This window comes from Panulirus ornatus, chromosome 3 (assembly GCF_036320965.1).
Source record: "Panulirus ornatus isolate Po-2019 chromosome 3, ASM3632096v1, whole genome shotgun sequence".
NCBI lineage: Eukaryota > Metazoa > Arthropoda > Malacostraca > Decapoda > Palinuridae > Panulirus > Panulirus ornatus.
The window spans coordinates 39,996,984-40,015,580 of NC_092226.1; positions in this window are offsets into that span (position 1 = coordinate 39,996,984).

The following is an 18,597-nucleotide window of genomic DNA, read 5'->3' on the forward strand; positions in this document are numbered from 1 at the left end:
TTCTTCAAGGCTCCCAGGATTTTCGCCCCCTCCCCCACCCTATGATCCACTTCCGCTTCCATGGTTCCATCCGCTGCCAGATCCACTCCCAGATATCTAAAACACTCTACTTCCTCCAGTTTTTCTCCATTCAAACTTACTTCCCAAATGACTTGACCCTCAACCCTACTGTACCTAATAACCTTGCTCTTATTCATTTTTTTTTTTTTTTGCCGCTGTCTCCCGCGTTTGCGAGGTAGCGCAAGGAAACAGACGAAAGAAAATGGCCCAACCCACCCCCATACACATGTATATACATACGTCCACACACGCAAATATACATACCTACACAGCTTTCCATGGTTTACCCCAGACGCTTCACATGCCCTGATTCAATCCACTGACAGCACGTCAACCCCGGTATACCACATCGCTCCAATTCACTCTATTCCTTGCCCTCCTTTCACCCTCCTGCATGTTCAGGCCCCGATCACACAAAATCTTTTTCACTCCATCTTTCCACCTCCAATTTGGTCTCCCTCTTCTCCTCGTTCCCTCCACCTCCGACACATATATCCTCTTGGTCAATCTTTCCTCACTCATTCTCTCCATGTGCCCAAACCATTTCAAAACACCCTCTTCTGCTCTCTCAACCACGCTCTTTTTATTTCCACACATCTCTCTTACCCTTACGTTACTTACTCGATCAAACCACCTCACACCACACATTGTCCTCAAACATCTCATTTCCAGCACATCCATCCTCCTGCGCACCACTCTATCCATAGCCCACGCCTCGCAACCATACAACATTGTTGGAACCACTATTCCTTCAAACATACCCATTTTTGCTTTCCGAGATAATGTTCTCGACTTCCACACATTCTTCAAGGCTCCCAGAATTTTCGCCCCCTCCCCCATCCTATGATCCACTTCCGCTTCCATGGTTCCATCCGCTGCCAGATCCACTCCCAGATATCTAAAACACTTTACTTCCTCCAGTTTTTCTCCATTCAAACTCACCTCCCAATTGACTTGACCTTCAACCCTACTGTACCTAATAACCTTGCTCTTATTCACATTTACTCTTAACTTTCTTCTTTCACACACTTTACCAAACTCAGTCACCAGCTTCTGCAGTTTCTTACATGAATCAGCCACCAGCGCTGTATCATCAGCGAACAACAACTGACTCACTTCTCAAGCTCTCTCATCCCCAACAGACTTCATACTTGCCCCTCTTTCCAAAACTCTTGCATTCACCTCCCTAACAACCCCATCCATAAACAAATTAAACAACCATGGAGACATCACACACCCCTGCCGCAAACCTACATTCACTGAGAACCAATCAATATATATATATATATATATATATATATATATATATATATATATATATATATAGGTATGTATATTTGCGTGTGTGGACGTGTATGTATATACGTATGTATGTGGGTGGGTTAGGCCATTCTTTCGTCTGTTTCCACCCACATACACATGTATATACATACACGCCCACACGCACATATACATACCTATATATTTCAAAGTAAACATATATATACATAAAGAGACATATACATATATACACATGCATATAATTCATACTTCCTGCCTTTATCATTCTCGTCGCCACCCCGCCATATATGAAATGACAAACCCCTCCCCCCACACGCACGCGAGGTAGCGCTAGGAAAAGACAAGAAACGCCACATTTGTTCACACTCAGTCTCTAGCTGTCATGTGTAATGCACCGAAATCACAGCTCCAGACCCCACAAAATTTTCCATGGTTCAATCCGCTGACAGCACGTCGACCCCGGTATACCACATCGTTCCAATTCACTCTATTCCTTGCACGCCTTTCACCCTCCTGCATGTTCTGGCCCCGATCACTCAAAATCTTTTTCACTCCATCTTTCCACCTCCAGTTTGGTCTCCCACCTCTCCTCGTTCCCTCCACCTCCGACACATATATCCTCTTGGTCAATCTTTCCTCACTCATTCTCTCCATGTGACTAAACCATTTCAAAACACCCTCTTCTGCTCTCTCAATCACTCTTTTTATTACCACACATCTCTCTTACTCTATTCTTACTTACTCGATCAAACCACCTCACACCACATATTGTCCTCAAACATCTCATTTCCAACACATCCACCCTCCTCCACACAACTCTGTCTATAGCCCACGCCTCGCAACCATATAACATTGTTGGAACTACTATTCCTTCAAACATACTCATTTTTGCTTTCCGAGATAATGTTCTCGACTTCCACACATTCTTCAACTCTCACAGAACTTTCGCCCCCTCCCCCACCCTATGATTCACTTCCGCTTCCATGGTTCCATCCGCTGCCAAATTCACTCCCAAATATCTAAAACACTTTACTTCCTCCAGTTTTTCTCCATTCAAACTTACCTCCCAATTGACTTGACCCTCAACCCTACTGTACCTAATAACCTTGCTCTTATTCACATTTACTCTCAGCTTTCTTCTTACACACACTTTACTAAACTCAGTCACTAGCTTCTGCAATTTCTGACACGAATCAGTCACCAGCGCTGTATCATCAGCGAACAACAACTGACTCGCTTCCCAAGCTCTCTCATCCACAACAGACTGCATACTTGCCCCTCTTTCCAAAACTCTTGCATTCACCTTCCTAACAACCCCATCCATAAACAAATTAAACAACCATGGAGACATCACACACCCCTGCCGCAAACCTACATTCACTGAGAACCAATCACTTTCCTCTCTTCCTTCACGTACACATGCCTTACATCCTCGATAAAAACTTTTCACTACTTCTAACAACTCGCCCCCACACCATATATTCTTAATACTTTCCACAGAGCATCTCTATAAACTCTATCATATGCCTTCTCCAGATCCATAAATGCTACATACAAATCCATTTGCTTTTCTAAGTATCTCTCACATACATTCTTCAAAGCAAACACCTGATCCACCTATCCTCTACCACTTCTGGAATCACACTGCTCTTCCCCAATCTGATGCTCTGTACATGCCTTCACCCTCTCAATCAATACCCTCCCATATAATTTCCCAGGAATACTCAACAAACCTATACCTCTGTAATTTGAGCACTCACTTTTATCCCCTTTGCCTTTGTACAATGGCACTATGCAAGCATTCCACCAATCCTCAGGCACCTCACCATGAGTTATACATACATTAGATAACCTTACCAACCAGTTAACAATACAGTCACCCCCTTTTTTTTTTTTTATAAATTCCACTGCAATACCATCCAAATCCGCTGCCTTGCCGGCTTTCAACTTCCGCAAAGCTTTTACTACCTCTTCTCTGTTTACCAAATCTTTTTCCCTAACCCTCTCACTTTGCACACCACCTCGACCAAAACACCCTATATCTGCCACTCTATCATCAAACACATTCAACAAACCTTCAAAATACTCACTCCATCTCCTCCTAACATCACCACTACTTGTTATCACCTCCCCATTAGGCCCCCTTCACTGAAGTTCCCATTTGTTCCCTTGTCTTACGCACTTTATTTATCTCCTAACAAAACATTTTTTTATTCTCCCTAGAATATAATGATACTGTCACTCCAACTCTCATTTGCCCTCTTTTACATCTTGCACCTATCTCTTGACCTCCTGCCTCTTTCTTTCATACATCTCCCAGTCATTTGCATTATTTCCCTGCAAAAATCGTCCAAATGCCTCTCTCTTCTCTTTCACTGATAATCTTACTTCTTCATCCTACCACTCACTACCCTTTTTAATCTGCCCACCTCCAACTCTTCTCATGCCACAAGCATCTTTTGTGCAAGCCATTACTGCTTCCCTAAATACATCCCATTTCTCCCCCACTCTCTTTACGTCCATTGTTCTCACCTTTTTCCATTCTGTACTCAGTCTCTCCTGATACTTCCTCACACAAGTCTCCTTCCCAAGCTCACTTACTCTCACCACTCTTTTCACCCCAACTTTCTCTCTTCTTTTCTAAAAACCTCTACAAATCTTCACCTTCGCCTCCACAAGATAATGATCAGACATCCCACCAGTTGCACCTCTCAGCACATTAACATCCAAAAGTCTCCCTTTCGCGCGCCTATCAATTAACACGTAATCCAATAACGCTCTCTGGACATCTCTCCTACTTTCATATGTATACTTATGTATATCTCTCTTTTTAAACCAGGTATTCCCAATCACCAGTCCTTTTTCAGCACATAAATCTACAAGCTCTTCACCATTTCCATTTACAACACTGAACACCCCATGTGCACCAATTAATCCCTCAACTACCACATTACTTACCTTTGCATTCAATTCACCCATCACTATAACCCGGTCTCGTGCATCAAAACTACTAACACACTCACTTAGCTGCTCCCAAAACACTTGCCTCTCATGATCTTTCTTCTTATGCCCAAGTGCATATGCACCAATAATCACCCATCTATCTCCATCCACTTTCAGTTTTACCCATATCAATCTAGAGTTTACCTTCTTACACTCTATCACACTCTACTTCCACGACTCCTGTTTCAGGAGTAGTGCTACTCCTTCCCTTGCTCTTGCCCTCTCACTAACTCCTGACTTTACTCTCAAGACATTCCCAAACCACTCTTCCTCTTTACCCTTGAGTTTCGTTTCAATCAGAAAGTTGAAATACAAGGAGGGGAGGGTTTCTAGCCTCCCGCTCCCGTCCCCTTTTGTCGCCTTCTACGACACGTGAGGAACGCGTGGGAAGTATTCTTTCTCCCCTATCCCCAGGTATATATATATATATATATATATATATATATATATATATATATATATATATATATATATATATATAAATAAATGTTTGTGTGTGCGAGGATAGGATGATAGCACTGGTTGTACTCCACTTATATGTACTTATATATAGGTGTTCCCTATCTCCTCGTGATCGAGGTGCACCACAAGTGGAAAGTCAAGTTTAGCGAGTTTGTATGGCCGTCAGTTGACGAGTGCAGGTTCGTCATATAGGGCTTCTTGCCACAAAGGAGTACACCTGCCCCTGTTACTGAGTGAAGCTTCAGGAGATCCTGGAAAATAGGTCCTGGAGTGATTATAAAGAAGTCGGATTTGGATGGAATTGCAGTGGAATTTATTAGATAAGGGGGTGATTGTGTTGTTGACTGGTTGGAAAGGATATATAATGTATGTATGACTCATGGTGAGGTGCCTGAGGATTGGCGGAATGCACGCATAGTGCCATTGTATAAATGGAAAGGGGATAAAGGCGAGTGTTCAAATTACAGAGGCATAAGTTTGTTGAGTATTCCTGGGAAATTATATGGGAGGGTATTGATTGAGAGGGTGAAGGCATGCACAGAGCATCAGATTGGGGAAGAGCAGTGTGGTTTCAGAAGTGGTAGAGGATGTGTGGATCAGGTGTTTGCTTTGAAGGATGTATGTGATAAATACTTAGAAAAGCAGATGGATTTGTATGTAGCATTAATAGATCTGGAGAAGGCATATGTTAGGGTTGATAGGAATACTTTGTGGAAGGTTTCAAGAATATATGGTGTGGGAGGTAAGTTCCTAGAAGCAGTGAAAAGTTTTTACCAAGGATGTAAGGCATGTGTACGAGTAGGAAGAGAGGAAAGTGATTGGTTCTCAGTGAATGTTGGTTTGCGGCAGGAGTCCGTGGTGTCCCCATGGTTGTTTTATTTGTTTATGGATGGGGTGTTTAGGGAGGTGTATGCGAGAGTTTTGGAGAGAGGGGCGAGTATGCAGTCTTGTGGATGAGAAGGCTTGGGAAGTGTGTCAGTTGTTTTTCGCTGATAATACAGTGCTGGCGGCTGATTCGGGTGAGAGACTGCAGAAGCTGGTGACTGAGATTGGTAAGGTGTGTGAAAAGAATAAGTTGAGAGTAAATGCAAGAGCAAGGATATTAGGTACAGTAGGGTTGAGAGACAAGTCAATTGGGAGGGAAGTTTGAATAGAGAAAAACTGGAGGAAATGAAGTGTTTTAGATATTTGGGAGTGGATTTAGCAGCGGATTAACCATGGAAGCTGGAGTGAATCACAGTGTGGGGGAGGGGACGAAGGATCTGGGAGCATTGAAGAATGTGTGGAAGGCGAGAACGTTATCTCGGAGAGTAAAATTGGGTATGTTTGAAGGAATAGTGGCTCCAACAATGTCATATGGTTGCGAGGCATAGGCTGTAGACAGGGTTGTGCGGGGGAGGGTGGATGTGTTGGAAATGAAATGTTTGATGAACATGGAGAGAATGAATGAGGAAAGATTGACAATGAGGATATATGTGTCGGAAGTGGAGGGAACAAAGAGAAGCGGGAGACCAAACTGGAGGCGGAAGGATTTAGTGAAAAGGTTTTGAGCGATTGGGGCCTGAACATATAGAAGGGTGAAAGGCGTGCAAGAAATGGAGTGAATTGGTATGTTGTGGTACCAGGACATGTGAAGCGTCTGGGGTAAACCATGGAAAGTTTTGTGGTGCCTGGATGTGGAAAGGGAGCTTTAGTTTGTGAATTACACATGACAGCTAGAGATTGAGTGTGAACGAATGTGGCTTTTTTTTTTTCTTTTCCTTGCTCTACCTCGCTGACGCAGGAGACGGCGATTGGGTATAAAGAATAGAAATCGAAATATATAACGTAGAATTTCTGTGGCTAGTTAATGGGATTAACTTTTATTTGTTTAGGTTAAGTTTTACATATCGTCATGCATTTTCCAACACACTTGATAGTGCTAATCTGAGTCCAGGAGACTCCTCCCTCCCCTCGCTCCTCCATAATGGAAAGTTTATGTTGTATATTTGGAAGATGGGGTTCTGGAGAGACTTGCAACTTGAAATTAAGACACCTGATGAGAAAAAAGTTATGAGGTTGTCGTGTACATATGGTGCCATAATCGAGCGGGGGCGAGGTAGTGTCCTCGCTCTGATATGTGCAGATCTGGTGATTGTGTGGGTCATAGGCCAACAGTAGCTGACGGCTCCTCACTAACCCCTGGTGTACGTAGAGATCTTGTGTCTGTGTCGTCATAGGCTATTAGTAGCTGACTACTACTACTGGCTCGAACGGAACATTCAGTGGAGAGTAATTTGTGCGCATCACGCAGACAATACAGACAGTACATTGCTTATGGTTTACAACACAGATATTTGATTAAGCTGAGTGTGTGATGAATACTGCAAACATCTGTTATTGACGAGGTTACGGTATGCTGCAGATATTTTTTTTCCTAATTGATTGGTTAGAAGGGGAAGAAGAAGGGAATGGACAGGAGAAAATAAAGTGGAGAACAGATGATGATGATAGAATGGTGTAGGTTTACCGAAGTGAGTGAGTGGTTTGTTGGTTATGTGTTATGGTGCCTTATTTTTGTCTCTCCAGCATACAGTGTGTGTGTGTGTGTGTGTGTGTGTGTGTGTGTGTGTGTGTGTATGTATTTGTGTATGTATGTGTGTGTGTGTGTGTGTGTGTGTGTGTGTGTGTGTGTGTGTGGTGATGCTATGTTTGTTTAGAAAGGAAATAGCTAAGTCTTGGGATGACAGGAGCTTCTCCAAGAGCTTTGAGGTTCCTCAGAACCAAGCGTGTTTCATGTTCATGCTGCTGTCAAGATCAGGGGTGTGTCTGTGGTTTGTGTCTTCGTTTTCTTTGTCGTTTCTGCCATATTTTGTGGTGCTTCTTTTGCTCCAGAGTTCCATCAGTTAACTAACCATAGCAGAGGCTGGACCACCTGTACCACCAGACGGCTAGAGCACCGGCAGCACCACCTGGCTGCGGGAGGGCGGCCCAGGGCGCCAGCAGGGGTTGACATAGTTGGCAAGATTGTCATGTAAATGATTTATGTACAGTATAGAGGAGGTGCTGAACTTTCCCTCAATCAAGATGGCCACTGGGGGTCACGACCCACACCTCATGGTATCACCCGTAACATTCTTATGTTCAGTTTGTTCTCGAGTTGGTCTATGTTTTCTCGTGTGCCACTCTAAAGTTTTCCTGTTCATCTTGTTTGAGTCACCCCATTGATGTGAGCTGTCGGGAATCGTCCAGTTTAAGCGCTTGCGTCTTCTGGTGTCAGCAGCATCTCGGCTGATATTGTAGTGCCCGGAGCAGTCATGTGTACTTTAACATGAAACTCACCATTGTCAGTGCTCAGGCGGTACACTGTAGATAGCACTGCCTCTCCTCGGCAACGAGACAATCTCGTGTGGAGTCTTGTGTCTCTTGGTGGGTCTCTCATGGTTTTATGGAGTCCTGAGGCTCTTACATGCTCTTACGTGGGATGGTCACAGCCACGTTGTCCAGAGTGGTAGTGAGGCGGCAATATTCCTGTAATGCCAGTCATGAGAGAGGTCATAAAGCTATGTGTATCAGGCTCTTCACAGCCATCATAAACCCTCAGTTAGTGCTCCACCCGCTCTGACAAAGGCTAGGTGTGTGTGTGTGTGTGTGTGTGTGTGTGTGTGTGTGTGTGTGTGTGTGTGTGTTATTACTATTAGAGGGTTACAGGAAAAGAGTTTTACATTTGTTCTGCCCTGTCTATTAACCATATCTATATGCATCATGTACTTGCGTACATACACACACGCCAGTTAACTTACGACTTCTAAAACTTAAATATTGGCACCTTAACAAAGCTGACTGGATTAACTCGAGAAAACTTTTCTGATTTTCCTTGGGTGGATTACTGTCTCGTATACGGTGATGCGTCAGTCTCCGCCAAACTCATAGCAGAGGTTATTCTTGCGGGAATGGAAGCATTTATCCCCTCTTTCCTCCAAGACGACAAGTTCGTCCAGTCCATGTTCAACCGTTCATGTTCTCAAGCCATTCAGGCAAGGGATCAGGTATATCGAACTTGGAAAAATTCTCCTTCCTCCGACACCCATTCAGCATTTATCACTGTCCGTAATCACTGTAAGGACGTTAACCGTAAGGCAAAGCATTCCTTTATTCATAGGAAATGCGATACTCTCTTCTTCATCCAGTGATGTCTTTCTGGTCTTTAGCTAAGGACATCTCTAACAACTTATGTCGCTCTACCGTTCCTTCACTTCTCTGTTCTGCCCGTACCAAGCTGTCTCTCCCGTAGACAAGGTAACTCTCTTTGGTTCTTATTTCTCCATAAATTTTACCTTGGATTACTCTCATATACATTCATCTTCTTACTAATCCTATTCCCTTCTCTGTAATGTCTTATCGAACTGCCCGAGAAGCGCTTATCTCTTTGGACGCAAGCAAGGCTTATAGTTTTAATGGCACCCATCCCTATGTACTGAAATAGTGGACTTTGAACTTGCACTTGTGCTTGGTCGTCTGTTCCGTTTTTGTTTAAAAACCAGAACTTTCTTCTCGGAAGCACGCGTTGGTACATTCCATCCCTAAGAAAGATGACCGTTTTAACTCTACTCAGCATCGCCCTGTTGCTTGAACGTTTACTATTTCCAAAGACTTTGAATACCTCCCCAACTCCCATTTCCTCAGACACCTTAAATTTCACAGTCTTCTGTCCGACCAGTTTGCTTCCGTAAGTCGAAATCCACTAAGATATTCTTTTCTGTCTTTCTAATGCCTGGTCATTATCCCTGCAAGATTTTACGGAATCATACGCAGTTGCCCCTGATATGACTAAAGATTTTGACAGGATGTGGCATGGGGTCTCATCTTTGAGCGACTCTCTTTTGTCTTCCCTCCGTCACTTTGATCCATCATGTTTAGTATTCTGTCTGGCCGACCTATCTTCATGGTTGTTGATGGATCAGCCTTTCTCCCTTTCTCCATCAACAGTGGTGTCTCTCAAGGTTCTGTCCTGTCTCTTACACTTTTCTCCTTTTTACCAACGATTTCCTTTCTTCCACAAATAACCTCATGCACTCATGCTGACGACTTAACACTACATTCCTCCTCATTCCTCTAATCTGCACCTTCTTCTCTCACTCGATCTGCATCTCATCTGGACACAGCTCAATAAACTCAGACTTGGAAAGGATATCTCAGTGGGGTAGACGAAATCTGGTTTAGTTTAATGCCTCTATGACCCAGTGTCTGCCAATGTCTTTATTGAAAATTCTTCGCAATTTTCTTCTCTCCTTTGATGGATCGGTAATTCCCCCACTTGACTCGGTGAACATACTTGTTATAATTGTAATATCCTCACTATCTTATAAGCCTCGCCTTACGGAAGCAGACATGTATGCCTGAAAGAAACTGGGAGTCTTGTTTAGTTCTCGAAATTCCTTTTCTTCTGAACAGGTGCTCCTTTTATACAAAGGATTCATCCTTCTTTTTAGGTAGTGTTCTCACATCTTGGGTGGTTCTAGCTCTGCATCCTTACTTGACAAGAATTGAATCGAAAGTGGGCCGACTCAACTCCCAGACAAACTTCAAAACTTGACCACCACCACCCCCCCCCCCCCCCCACTTGCCCTCCGCCGCAATGTTGGTTCACTTTTCCTCTTCTTTTGGTATTACTTTGGTTTTTGCCCCCGAGAGCTGGCTGCTTGTGTAACCCCCACGCAGTTCTCGGCACATGATTATCATGTGGCCGTTGGCAACTCAAAAGAGTGGGCCGTTTTGTAAACTATTTCTTTCCTTACTCCTCGAAGCTTTGGAACTCTTCCATCTCATGTCTTTCCCAATGACTATAACTTGGCATTTCTTAAAAGACGGCTGTTCACTTCCCCTAAAATTTGCAAGTACTTTTCATTGTCTCCTCTTTTTTTCTCCTACATTAGCCACCATGTATTTCAATTAAGGCTTTGTCTTGATGTGGACCTTTGATCGTGACTGAAGCCTCCAGCATGAAGAAATTATATATATATATATATATATATATATATATATATATATATATATATATATATATATATATATTATCCCTTGGGATAGGGGAGAAAGAATACTTCCCACGTATTCCCTGCGTGTCGTAGAAGGCGACTAAAAGGGGAGGGAGCGGGGGGGCTGGAAATCCTCCCTCTCTCTTTTTTTTTTTCCTTTTTAATTTTCCAAAAGAAGGAACGGAGAAGGGGACAGGTGAGGATATTCCCTCAAAGGCCCAGTCCTCTGTTCTTAACGCTACCTCGCTAACGCGGGAAATGGCGAATAGAGTGAAAGAAAAGATATATATAGAGGTAGTAAAAGCTTTGCGGAAGATGAAAGCCGGCAAGGCAGCAGGTTTGGATGGTATTGCAGTGGAATTTATTAAAAAAGGGGGTGACTGTATTGTTGACTGGTTGGTAAGGTTATTTAATGTATGTATGACTCATGGTGAGGTGCCTGAGGATTGGCGGAATGCGTGCATAGTGCCATTGTACAAAGGCAAAGGGGATAAGAGTGAGTGCTCAAATTACAGAGGTATAAGTTTGTTGAGTATTCCTGGCAAATTGTATGGGAGGGTATTGATTGAGAGGGTGAAGGCATGTACAGAGCATCAGATTGGGGAAGAGCAGTGTGGTTTCAGAAGTGGTAGAGGATGTGTGGATCAGGTGTTTGCTTTGAAGAATGTATGTGAGAAATACTTAGAAAAGCAAATGGATTTGTATGTAGCATTTATGGATCTGGAGAAGGCATATGATAGAGTTGATAGAGATGCTCTGTGGAAGGTATTAAGAATATATGGTGTGGGAGGCAAGTTGTTAGAAGCAGTGAAAAGTTTTTATCGAGGATGTAAGGCATGTGTACGTGTAGGAAGAGAGGAAAGTGATTGGTTCTCAGTGAATGTAGGTTTGCGGCAGGGGTGTGTGATGTCTCCATGGTTGTTTAATTTGTTTATGGATGGGGTTGTTAGGGAGGTGAATGCAAGAGTTTTGGAAAGAGGGGCAAGGATGAAGTCTGTTGGGGATGAGAGAGCTTGGGAAGTGAGTGAGTTGTTGTTCGCTGATGATACAGCGCTGGTGGCTGATTCATGTGAGAAACTGCAGAAGCTGGTGACTGAGTTTGGTAAAGTGTGTGAAAGAAGAAAGTTAAGAGTAAATGTGAATAAGAGCAAGGTTATTAGGTACAGTAGGGTTGAGGGTCAAGTCAACTGGGAGGTGAGTTTGAATGGAGTAAAACTGGAGGAAGTGAAGTGTTTTAGATATCTGGGAGTGGATCTGGCAGCGGATGGAAACATGGAAGCGGAAGTGGATCATAGGGTGGGGGAGGGGGCGAAAATTCTGGGAGCCTTGAAGAATGTGTGGAAGTCGAGAACATTATCTCGGAAAGCAAAAATGGGTATGTTTGAAGGAATAGTGGTTCCAACAATGTTGTATGGTTGCGAGGCGTGGACTATGGATAGAGTTGTGCGCAGGAGGATGGATATGCTGGAAATGAGATGTTTGAGGACAATGTGTGGTGTGAGGTGGTTTCATCGAGTAAGTAACGTAAGGGTAAGAGAGATGTGTGGAAATAAAAAGAGCGTGGTTGAGAGAGCAGAAGAGGGTGTTTTGAAATGGTTTGGTCACATGGAGAGAATGAGTGAGGAAAGATTGACCAAGAGGATATATGTGTCGGAGGTGGAGGGAACGAGGAGAAGAGGGAGACCAAATTGGAGGTGGAAAGATGGAGTGAAAAAGATTTTGTGTGATCGGGGCCTGAACATGCAGGAGGGTGAAAGGCGTGCAAGGAATAGAGTGAATTGGAGCGATGTGGTATACCGGGGTTGACGTGCTGTCAGTGGATTGAATCAGGGCATGTGAAGCGTCTGGGGTAAACCATGGAAAGCTGTGTAGGTATGTATATTTGCTTGTGTGGACGTATGTATATATATGTGTATGGGGGTGGGTTGGGCCATTTCTTTCGTCTGTTTCCTTGCGCTACCTCGCAAACGCGGGAGACAGCGACAAAGCAAAAAAAAAAAAAAAAAAAAAAAAAAAATATATATATATATATATATATATATATATATATATATATATATATATATATATATATATATATACCGTGTGTGTGTGTGTGTGTGTGTGTGTGTGTGTGTGTGTGTGTGTGTGCGTGCGCGCGCGCGCACGTGAGCAACTACCCAACTTGCTTATTACCATATTCTTAAAGTGACATGATAAGATTTCATCTCCTTTATAATGAAAGTGAACCGTCTCCACCAGTGAGATACAGTAAGCATTTCCACGCGAATAACTTCTTAAGTATTCCAAGATTTTCTTCAAGTTTATAAGTTATTCCATAAAGTATTATAAAGATCATATTGAAGGAAAAATTGAGTCTAAAACACACACACACACACACACACACACACACACACACACGCACACACACACACACACACACACGCACACACACACTCACACACACACACACACACACTCAAATGTCGCTACCAGGAGAAGGGCTAATTGTTAGGGAAGTGCAAAAGGACAAGCGTCATGCTCCTTTATAAGAAAGTAGACCGGGAAGAGGCGCTGCACTCCAGACCGGCCTCCCTGACGAGAGCTGTCTGTAAGGTACTGGAAAAGATAATCAGAGAACGTATGGATGACTTCCTACTGAGGAGAGTTTCCATGAGCGAGAGCCAGCATTGTTCCAGAGAGAGGAGATCACGTGTGACGTATCTTTTAGATACGCTGCTGCTGAGTGTGTTCTGTATCAGGCTAAAGGAAAGGCCAGGTGGAATGTTTGTATATGGACTGCCGAAAGTATTTGACACTGGACAGCATGAGAGGAATGTTTGTATATGGACTGCCGAAAGTATTTGACACTGGACAGCATGAGAGGAATGTTTGTATATGGACTGCCGAAAGTATTTGACACCGGACAGCATGAGAGGAGGATTGATAAACTCGATCGCCAGGTAAGGGTAAGTGGTAGACTCCCTCGATGAACAGATTATCTTAGTGGAAGGGAACCAAAGTTCATGTCAGAGGTTCTCATCTTGGAATGGTCTGGGGTTACTAATAGGATGCGGTAGGGTTCGGTTCTGGGACAATTCCTCTTCTTGGTCTATGCAAATGACGAAGAGATCATAACGAAAGTCAAAAGTGGGTAGGATTGCATTGGCTTGCAAGAGACCGAGACAGACTCTAGTGATGGTCTGATACATGAGTGAGGAGATTCAACCAGTTTATGTAAAATAATGAGAAACAAAACAGTAAAAGAACGTCTCAGCTGAATCATTTCTTAAAGAAAATGGCTGTATGAATCTCTCTGTGGGAGCCACATGGGAATGGTGATCGTCAATAACAGACGGAGGGGAGGTGGGAGCAGAAACAATTTCTGGTAGTGTTCAACAGAGAGAATGTAGACTAATTACTGAGAAAGACGCCCGATGACATTGAAACCGAGTTACACAGGGAATTAAATGAAGTGGTTTGAGGTGTGAAATGTACTGTTATGGACAGAATAATTGAAAAAGAATTATGGTGCGCTCGTTGAAAGTTTCAGAATATTGCAGAGTATTAAGGATCAGTGATTGCTGGGAAAAATGACAGTTTTAAAGAATGTCAGAGAAATGGAGGCTGGCTAATTGATACTGAAGGATTAAGCGGACAAGTGGGTAGCACTAGAATTAGAAAGACCAGTGAAGCAGAAGATTGATAGTCGTAAATCATTGAAGATTTTTGGATTGGCTGAAGGCCATAATCCAGACAAAGAGGAATAGATGGAGAGAGAAGTAATACTGCTTAAAAGAATACCAGAGACCATGGACATGACGAACACAGTGTTTGTGATAAAAGAAATAAAGAGAATTGATGGATATAGACAAGACATGAGAGAAAGTCCATTACTGGTCGTGTTCAATTTGGGGCTACGTAGCCAAGAGATACTTAGGTAGGTAATGAAATTAGCAAGTAAAGACGTTGTACCTAAATGCAAGTTTAAGAGACGGTGGGGGGTAGTAAGGGGGGGGGATAAACACGCGTGTAAAACTCTCTCCTCCGTAACTCGTAAATGGTAATCACACACACACACACACACACACACACACACACACACACACACACACACACCATTAGTTGCCAAGATGAATCTCAGGGATAATTGTCCTCCTCCGTTTTCCTCAACATTCGACAAGAACTGTGTTGCAAGACTAGTATGGGGATGGGGGAGGGGATGTTCTCCCTTGTGACACTGGCGAGGGCGCTGGAAGGGAGGAACGGGGTTTCTTTTCCCCCGTGACACTGGCAATGGCGTTGTAGTGGGCGGGACCTGGGGATGGCCAGGCTTCTCACTGCGACGCTAGCTGGAGCGCTGAAGGGGCGGAACAGGGAGGCAGGTGTTTTCCCGGGCAACGGTAGCTGAGGCGCTTGAGGGGCGGGTGCTCCCTCTCTCCCTCCTTATCCTCCCTGGCCCCATTTTTTCCCTGCATTAATAAGCGTCCTCCTTCTTGGACTGTCCCTCGTCTGGACGCCACATTTCAGCCTCCTCCCTCACCTGTAAACGATCACAATGCGACACACGTACCAGGAACCTCAGGGACCCATTCACCGCCGGCACATCGTCTCCCTCCTCCAGCGCAACGCTCACTCTCTCACACAGTCATTAAAAAAAGCCTGTCTGGAATGACCTTTAGAAATGGGAGGCGTGCCGGGAGGTGGATGATTATTAAAACTGTTGTTAACACGCTGTCGGCGTCATCATGCTGCCGGATGGCTTATGAAGTAGTAATTCTGATTACTGGTGTAATGGATGATTTAAATGACAGCGGGAGCGTTTGTACCCTTTGGGAGAAGGTAATATGCCTCGTAGGATAGTAGTGCCATGCAGCGAAGTAACGAGACACTGATGATGCACGTCTCCCGTGAACAACTGTCGTGGTAAATGTGGTTTTTGATGTAGGACACAGGGTTGGGTACTTTGTGGTAGAGAATGTCATTAAGAAACTGAAGAAGGGAGGATTTCGGTGGTTTTCTTGGTGTGTTTTCAGACATCTTCCTGCACGGTGTCCCTAAACTCGGTGCACATCTGGCAGTGTGCTCTTCAAGCCTTGTCTCCTGTGGTCTGTCTCCACCGTCCCTAAACACTTCCCTGTTGGTCCTCAGAACTGCTGGGCAGCTATATCATCCATCGTCAGACTATTACACAGCTGTTGATCATAATGCTCTTATTGATAACATGTTTGTATTTTCATAAATACGTTGATGATCTACTTTGGGTTTGCTTGCTTATTTCTGTAATGTGTTTATGTGCGTATTGTTTGGCAATATAAAGAACATTTAATTGCCATGGGAGGTCGGTAATGTTCTGTTTATGCATCCCAAATATTTGATAAAGGTGAAAACTCCAAGTTCTAACGTGAATCAGTTAAGTGTGAAATCTGCCTTTTTATTACAAGGGATTTATCGCCTTATGTCCCATCTGTAAGTCATCTGTAACATTGAGGCGTATGAAGCCTGGGTTCTTTTCTTCAGAGTAGAGTGAAACAGTAGACTGTGTTGAGTTCGAGTTTGTTTGCCACTTGCCTAGATCCACTCACTGAAAGACGTGGATCTCGTAGTATGAGGTATTACGTAGGTAAGACGTGTTCCGTTGTTGGTTTTATTATGGTCGATGGCTCTCTCCCGGGGCGACGTGATGTGATTCTAAGATTTTACGAAAAATGCGGGGTTGACTCCCAGCACAACCCATTCACCCAAGCAAATGTACACCACTTACTCCCTCCTCGTCTGGCATCCTCTGAAGTAATGTTTGATTGAAATTATTATGTGAACTAATTGCAAACATTTACTGAAATTAATTTCATGGTCTTGCTCAGTGTACTGCTAGATGTGCCAATGGTGTTTTGCGACTCCATTCTAGTAAAGGACTAACGTGACTATGAGAGAATTCATTCGTCTGGATGCTTGGGATAAGGTTGCGAGTGTTCATGGGTTACCTCCTTGGTGTAAAGGGATGCGGACTGTGTCATCTACGTCATAATGTTATCCCCACACTCTACTGTGAGTGAGTGAGGTGCACCAGACAGGGATGCGGACTGTGTCATCTACGTCATAATGTTATCCCCACACTCTACTGTGAGTGAGTGAGGTGCACCAGACAGGGATGCGGACTGTGTCATCTACGTCATAATGTTATCCCCACACTCTACTGTGAGTGAGGGAGGTGCACCAGACGTACAGGATCATAATGCTGGCTTATGTTCGTCCCGACTTTAGGCAATAATTCCGTGTCATATAGTGACGTTCTTTAATGACAACAGGTTTGGTCGCGAGATGATGTAGGTTGTGTACATATATAAGTAGCGAAACATCTTCGATCTTCACTGGAAGCATTGATATCAAAGTTGACTTAAGATTAATCTAGTCCTGGAATTCCTTGTTTGGAAACCCTTCCTCGGCTTTGACGAACCCAATTAATAGTTCACCGGAAGAGTCAGGTGTTGCGTCACAAACTCATCTAATGAGAAAGATGGTATGAGACAGATGTCATCTGGTGATGCTCATCTGTCCCTCTATCCTCCGTGTACTGGATGCTGTTGTTTATATGACTGAGGTTAAGTGTTCTGCTGCCTCAGGTTTTCGCTGTGGTCATTGTGATACCATCCAGCTTCTGTTAGCTAGATACGCGAGTCTCTATCAGCTTCTGTGTCATTATCTGTTGGAGTTTCTATGGTTGTTTATGAGTGGAATCCTTCTGGTGTCCATCCATTAGTGTTGATAAAGACTTCACTATACATGATTCTTGGATGTATTTCTTTATTAATCTAAAATTTACTGTGCTCTCGAGTCTGGTGGTTTCTTGAGTCGTCTAGTAACCAAGTTAAAGTCTTGATGATTAACATTATCTTCAATTTTTATTTTTTATTTTCATTTCTGAAATATCGTCATATTTCTATACCCGAGTCCAGCTTAGAGATCTTGAGTTCTTGTAAGAAGATCACACTTCACAACTGTAACACAATATATAAACTATACAAACCGAAATGATGGCCATTCACGTTCTGAATAGAATTTAGGAAGCAGACATGATAAGATTTCATTAGACGTGGCTCTGTACATAATAAAAGTGAATTTAGACATGGCTCTGTACATGATAAAAGGAACATAACTTTTCACCTAAGTTAAATGGGCGCTGGGCCATTGCTTCCTTCGTGGACGGGAACTGGGCGGCTGAAACTGTGGGAGGGCATCCTTCATCCTCTCCGTCAGCAAGTAACTGATGGCCTTTTGGCCTTACGTCCTAAGACCATCGGGTCCTGGGTGATGGGAAGGGGCAGGGAACGCCTCCTGCAGTATAAGACCACCAGGTCCTGGGTGATGGGAAGGGGCGGGGGACGCCTCCTGCAGTATAAGACCACCAGGTCCTGGGTGATGGGAAGGAGCAGGGGACGCCTCGTTCAGTATAAGACCACCAGGTCCTGGGTGATGGGAAGGAGCAGGGGACGCCTCGTGCAGTATAAGACCACCAGGTCCTGGGTGATGGGAAGGAGCAGGGGACGCCTCGTGCAGTATAAGACCACCAGGTCCTTGGTGATGGGAAGGGGCGGGGGACGCCTCCTGCAGTATAAGACCAGCAGGTCCTGGGTGATGGGAAGGAGCAGGGGACGCCTCCTGCAGGATGGAGGGGACTCAGGGCATACGATCCTGGAGCCTGTGGCTCTCTAGTGCCTCAGGTTCAGTGCATCTCGGCCAGAACCACAGGAAACGCCACCCACCACCACAGCCACCACCACCACCACCTTCCTCC